Source organism: Elephantulus edwardii, unplaced genomic scaffold, assembly GCF_000299155.1.
Source record: "Elephantulus edwardii isolate Elephantulus edwardi_28Jun2011 unplaced genomic scaffold, EleEdw1.0 scaffold00151, whole genome shotgun sequence".
NCBI lineage: Eukaryota > Metazoa > Chordata > Mammalia > Macroscelidea > Macroscelididae > Elephantulus > Elephantulus edwardii.
Window position 1 is genome coordinate 4,001,545 of NW_006399901.1, and position 6,000 is coordinate 4,007,544.

The window sequence follows — 6,000 nt, forward strand, 5'->3', positions numbered from 1 at the left end:
GAAATAGGAGCCATTGGAGGCCACCAAGACAATCTTGGTCTGGCCGGTGCTCTGGAGAGATCACACTACTGCTCTGAGAGGTGAAGACTGGAAGTTAGGACATTAGTTAGGAGACTGCTTAAGGTTCATCGAGGTCTAAACCAGGGTTGTGACAGGAAGTAAGTGGATGAATAGGCATAAGCAACTGGATGTGGAGATTGAATGAAACAAAAAGTGTGATTTCAGGAAACACTCTACATTCTGGGGTCATCGGACAGGTGATGTAGGGAGCATTCTGGGAGGGCAGGAAGAGTGTGTGTGTGTGTGTGTGTGTGTGTGGTGTTTGTGTGTATGAGAGCTACTAAAGTTTAACTCCTCGGCTCTTTTTAACAAGGCCACACAGGTCTTGTTAAATGCAAGACGCTCCTTCATTTTTACCAACTTGCCTTTATGATTTCAACCAGGGTTGTAATAACTACAGTAGGCCAGTTTGGCAAATTCCCATTAAGAAGGCCATTTCCCCCATTTATTTTCAAAGTCAGCATTAAAAATATGTATTTACCCTTGGAGTTCTTCCAAATTGGTTGACTCCAGAAAATATGAGCCTTTCCTTGATGGAGCTGAAGGTCAGGTTCCTGAGTCTTCTCACTGAAATGCTCCTGGTTGACAGTGCAGGGATATCAGAATAATAAGAGTGACTAGCTTTATAAGAAACTGTATCTGAAAACTAGGCCTTAGATTAATAGCCATTTATGCAGCTTGCAATTCTATAGTTGACAGTTTAGGAGAAACTCAGGTGGTTTGTCTGATCTTGGCTGAGCATGCTCACATGTCTGTGTTCGTTAGAGGTTGGTAGATAGCTTTATTGCTCCTGTCTGAACTCTGATATCTCTGATGCCCCAGGTGGGGCACCCAGCATGCCTCCACTTGCAGCAGGCTGACCGCAGCAGCAGGCTAGCCGTTTAAGATCATTGACGTCATTGCACATGCGCGGTCCGCACTTGCACACCGCCATTACAAGATGGCGCCGGCACCTTACTTCCTCATTGACTTACTAACGCACAAACAACACCATTTATGGCTGCAATATTGCTATTGGTCCATTGGACCTGGTTTAGAAAGACCTCAACACCAATGAGATTCTAAGACGTAAGAGCAGGAGGCGTGGAACCGAGAGGGATATAAGCAAGTGCCGGGGAAGAAGACGGGCCATTTTCTGTTCAATAAAGCGTCTGCAACGAATCCTGTTTGTCTGAGTCTTCTTCGGCTGCTGGCAGCGAAGTTGCACTCGGCATCCACTCTGGCTCATGCTCCAGTTGCCGACTGTCCCTACTAACTTTATTGTTTATACAGCCGCTGGAAATGTTTCTAAGAGAGAGTGGAAATGTGCATTGCTTCTGGAGAGTGAGGCTCTTAGAACTGACAAGATATTCTATTGGCTAAAGCTAATCTATGAAGAAAAATGTGGTATCAAGATCCAAGGAAGGCTCATCAGTAACCTGCATTGTGTAGATGATACAACGTGACTTGCTGAAAATGAAGAGGACTCGAAGCACATGTTGCAGAAGAACAAACAATGCAGCCTTCAGTATGGATTACAGCTCAATGTCAGGAAAACAAAAATTTGGATCACTGGAGTGATAGGCAACATCATGATAGATTGAGAAAAGATTAGTCACCTATTTCATTTTAATTGCATTCACAATCACCACCCTTGGCATCAGCAGTCAGGAAATCATGAGATCTATCGCACTGGGAAAGTCTGCAGTCAAGGATCTCTCCAAATTATTGAGGAGCAATGATGCCGGTTTGAGGACTAAGATGTGTCTGATACAGGTCATGACCTTTCTGAGCACTTGCTATGCATCTGAGAGCTAGACAATGAATAGGGATGACAGAAGAATTGATGCCTTTGATCTGTGATTTTGGAAAAGAGTCTTGAACATCCCATGGACGGCCAAAAGAACAAACAAATAGGTCTGGGAGAAAGTGCAACCAGAGTGCTCCTTGCAGGCAAAGATGATAAAGCCTCAGCTCACATACTTTGGGCATGCTGCTTGGAGACACTATTCCTTGGAGAGGGACATCATGCTTGAAAAGATGGAGCGTCAGCGAAAGAGAGGAAGATACTCAACCAGGTGGATTGATACAGTGACTGCCGCGATGAGCTCAAGTGTGTCAGGAAGTGTGAGGATGGCGTAGGACAGGACAGGGTTCAGATCTGTTGTTCATAGGGTCGCTTTGAGTTGTACTTAACGGGACCTAACAACAGCAACAACAACAAAGCTAGTCATGCAGACCATCTTAGAGTCATTCACACTCACTTACTCATTGCTTTGAGTTGGACCAACTCCTAGCTGTAAATCACATGGGAGGAGAGACCATCTTCTTCCCAAGGAGCTGCTAGTGTATTCGAACTGCCAGAGAAGGACCACTTTTAGGGTGGCAGTGCTGCTCCCTACAGACCATGCCACCAGAGCTCTTGGTCTATAGGTTCTATGCCCCAGTGAGAGAAACGGTCGAGTCTCATTGCAAAGCTACATCCCAACAAGAAGAATTAGAGCACTGTTAATGATCTATTTAGCAGGGCCTGAAAAAAATTTAAAAAAAAAATCTTTTGTCATTGAGTTGTTTGTGACTCTTGGCTATTTCGCGTGTTACAGCATAGAGCTGCTCCATAGATTTTTCTATTCTAATTATTACAGGCCTGGTAGTTGGCTATAATCTTCGCAATAACTTGCTATGCATCAGAAAGCTGGACAATGACTAAGGATGACAGAAGAAGAATCGATGCCTTTGAATTGTGGTGCTGGAGCAGAGTCTTGAACATACCACCAAGAAAGCAAACAGGTCTATTTCAGAGAGGGTGAAACCAACTTTCTCCTAGAAGGCTAGGATTCTCAGGCTCCATCTCACATCCTTTGGGCATGTGGCCAGGAGGGACCAATTCTTGGAGAAGGACATCATGTTTGGAAGGGTGGACAGACAGCACAGGAGAGGAAAATCCCAGATGAGATGGATTGATACAGTTACTGGGGCAATGGGTGATGGTGCGTCAGGGTCAGTGAGACTGGCTCAGGACAGGGCAGGCTCCAGAGCTGCTGTATATAGGGTTGCTATGAGTCACAGGAGACTTGATGGCACATAACAACAACAACTGTTACAGGAGCAAACTCTCCCATAGCATCTCTGGGATCCAGCCTTGTGTTTAGCAGTTAATCACAAACCTCTTGTCCTCTTATAGACTCGACAGTCCTGGTTCTTACTTAATGTAAATGTAATCACAAAAGGAGAGTTCTAATGAATAACTGAGTCATACTTATTGAGCACATAATAACAACAGTGAGCAGTTGGTAGCAATAGATCTATCGTCCCCTCCCCTCCCCGCACCCCATGCCAAATAGGAAATGTTGGCACCTACACTTTGCCGTGAGGAAATGCATTCTGTCCATCTTAGCTGTTGGGTCAGTCAGCCTTTTACATTCTTGTTTTCTGACCCTGGTCATTGTCTCATTTTCACTCCTCAGGACAACAGTGCATGATTCTCTTCCCAAATGTCAAAGAAATGTCAGTGGTGTTTGCTGTGACCTTGAAGTCTGTTGCTCCCCCTCCTTCTCGCCTATCTCTTCACAGTAGCCTTTGGCAAAGCTAGTCTGCACTATTAATAAACTTCCCCCTAGCCCATCTTTTTGAGGAAACAGTTAGAGAGGCTCCATCTAGCTCCTGTTCCAGTCCCAACTGGGTGGTGAAAATGTCTCTTGATGTGGCGATGAGAAACCTCAGACATCATTGGTGTGTGGGAAGACTTGGGACTCTATTTTTCTTACAAGAAGTCTAGTTGCTTCTCTTCCAGCATTTTGAAAGAAAGGACCTTTGTAGATATTAATAGTCTAGAGTCTTATGTGCTTTCTAGATATTAGTGGCATTGAAGTTTTTGATAAGAAGTCAAAAGAGAAGTAAGGTTTAGGAGGAGAGTAAGTGCCAAAGGGTAAAGTAAAGCCTTCCCCCCGTCCCCGTTTTTACAAAATATTTTGTGTGCCATTTTAAAATTGTGATTTTTAATGAAACTTTACAAAGGGATTAGTTTTAATTTATTCTTTCATTCATTCACATTTTCTTCTTTCTGCTCCCTCAATGCATTTTGTAAATTCATTTTGTAATGGTTGTCTTGTTCCAGATTGTTCATTGTTTTTTATATATATATATACACACACACACACACACACACACACACACATACATACATATATACACACATACATATATATACACACATACATATATATACACACATACATATATATACACACATACATATATATACACACATACATATATATACATACATACATATATATACACACATACATATATATACACACATACATACACACACACACACATATATACATATATATATATATATTCTAACTGTCCATTCCTTTAAGATTATGCTTCCCTTCACCTAACCCAGGGCAGTGTTGATTTTCAATCCATTCTTTTCCTGTTCTCCACTCCCACTCATATTCATTCTATTGTTATAACAGCATCTTAATTTTTGTGCTATTTGTAACAGCAAAGAGATGGAAGCAACACAACTATCCATCAACAAACAATGAATAGAGAAACTGTGGTATGTCCACACAGTGGAATATTATGCAGCACTGAAAAATAATGAACTCATAAAACATTACACAACATAGGTAAGTTTAGAAAACATTATGCTGATTGACATATCTCAGTCATAAAAAATAAAGCATTTTTAATAGCTCATATTTAAGGCTGTGATTACTTTGGTTCTGAGTTGGAGTAATGTAATTATTGTTACTTATAAAATTTTAAATTTTAAAATTGCTACTTTTAGGAAGCTGTTGTAGCCTCATGGCAAGAAGTTGCACTACAATCCCAAAGACACAGGGTTCGAATTCAACAGATGTTCCATTGGAGAAGGAGGGGCAATCTCCTCCTGTGCCAGTCAGATCCGATTCGACAGCACACAGTAATGTAAAAAAAAAAAAGGAAAAAATTGCTACTTTTAAAAAATATTGTTGGATAGAGCCATAGGAGTTCTTTCTCAAGTGGTTAAAGAGATAGGACTAGTCCATCAACTTTTCACTCATTCCTCTATCCCATCACCCCCCCCCATTCACTTAGTGGTTAGTAGATGAAGTCACCCCTGCAGCAGGGGACCTCAATGCAATGGAGCAAAACATCTCTTTGTCTTAGCATCCTTATTATTGGCTATAGTTTGGGCCATTGTAATAAATAAGGGTTTAACTGGCTGGTTTGGTTAAGTTGATCACCAGCCCTTGCTTCCTAGTATATCTTAATCTGAAAACACTGTTGAAAACTGTTCAGCTTCACAGCAAACCTCAAGTTTAAATGGACAAATGGCCTAAGATGCTCTGGCCAGGACCAAGATGGGTCTCCTGTATGGTTTGCCATTTAAAAAAACAAACAAAAAAACAAAAGAAATAAAATAGTATGTAATATATTAAATACATTTAAAAATAAATATTTAACATAATATGAAATACTTAAAAACCCAAAACCCAAAAACAAACAAAAAACCCAAAAAACACCTTACCTTGCAAAATCAGAGACCTTAGAGTAATAGAAAGTAAGGCATAGAAAAATGCTGTGGGAGACCACAGAGAAGAGCTGACCCAAGGATTTGTAGGGCCCTAGACAAATAATTCTACAAAATTTCTGTTTATAGAAACTATGTGAGTTATCTCAAACAAGTATATCAGCATTGTTCTGTGGGCAAATCTCTTGCAATTCCATGAAAGGAATACAGTGAGAACCATCCGTTTACATGGTAAACGTCCTCGAACCAGGACCTGGCTCTAGGAGCTTTGGGCAAGCACAGTCTCGGGGCATCTGCTCAACCTCATGCACAAGACAGAGTTAGAAAGTGCCCTTACCAGGAGAGGAGAAAACTGAAGCCCATATGGGCCCTGGTTTCCATTTGAGGTGCTCAGCCAGGCCTGGTAGGTTCCCATGAACTGGAGAAGAGCC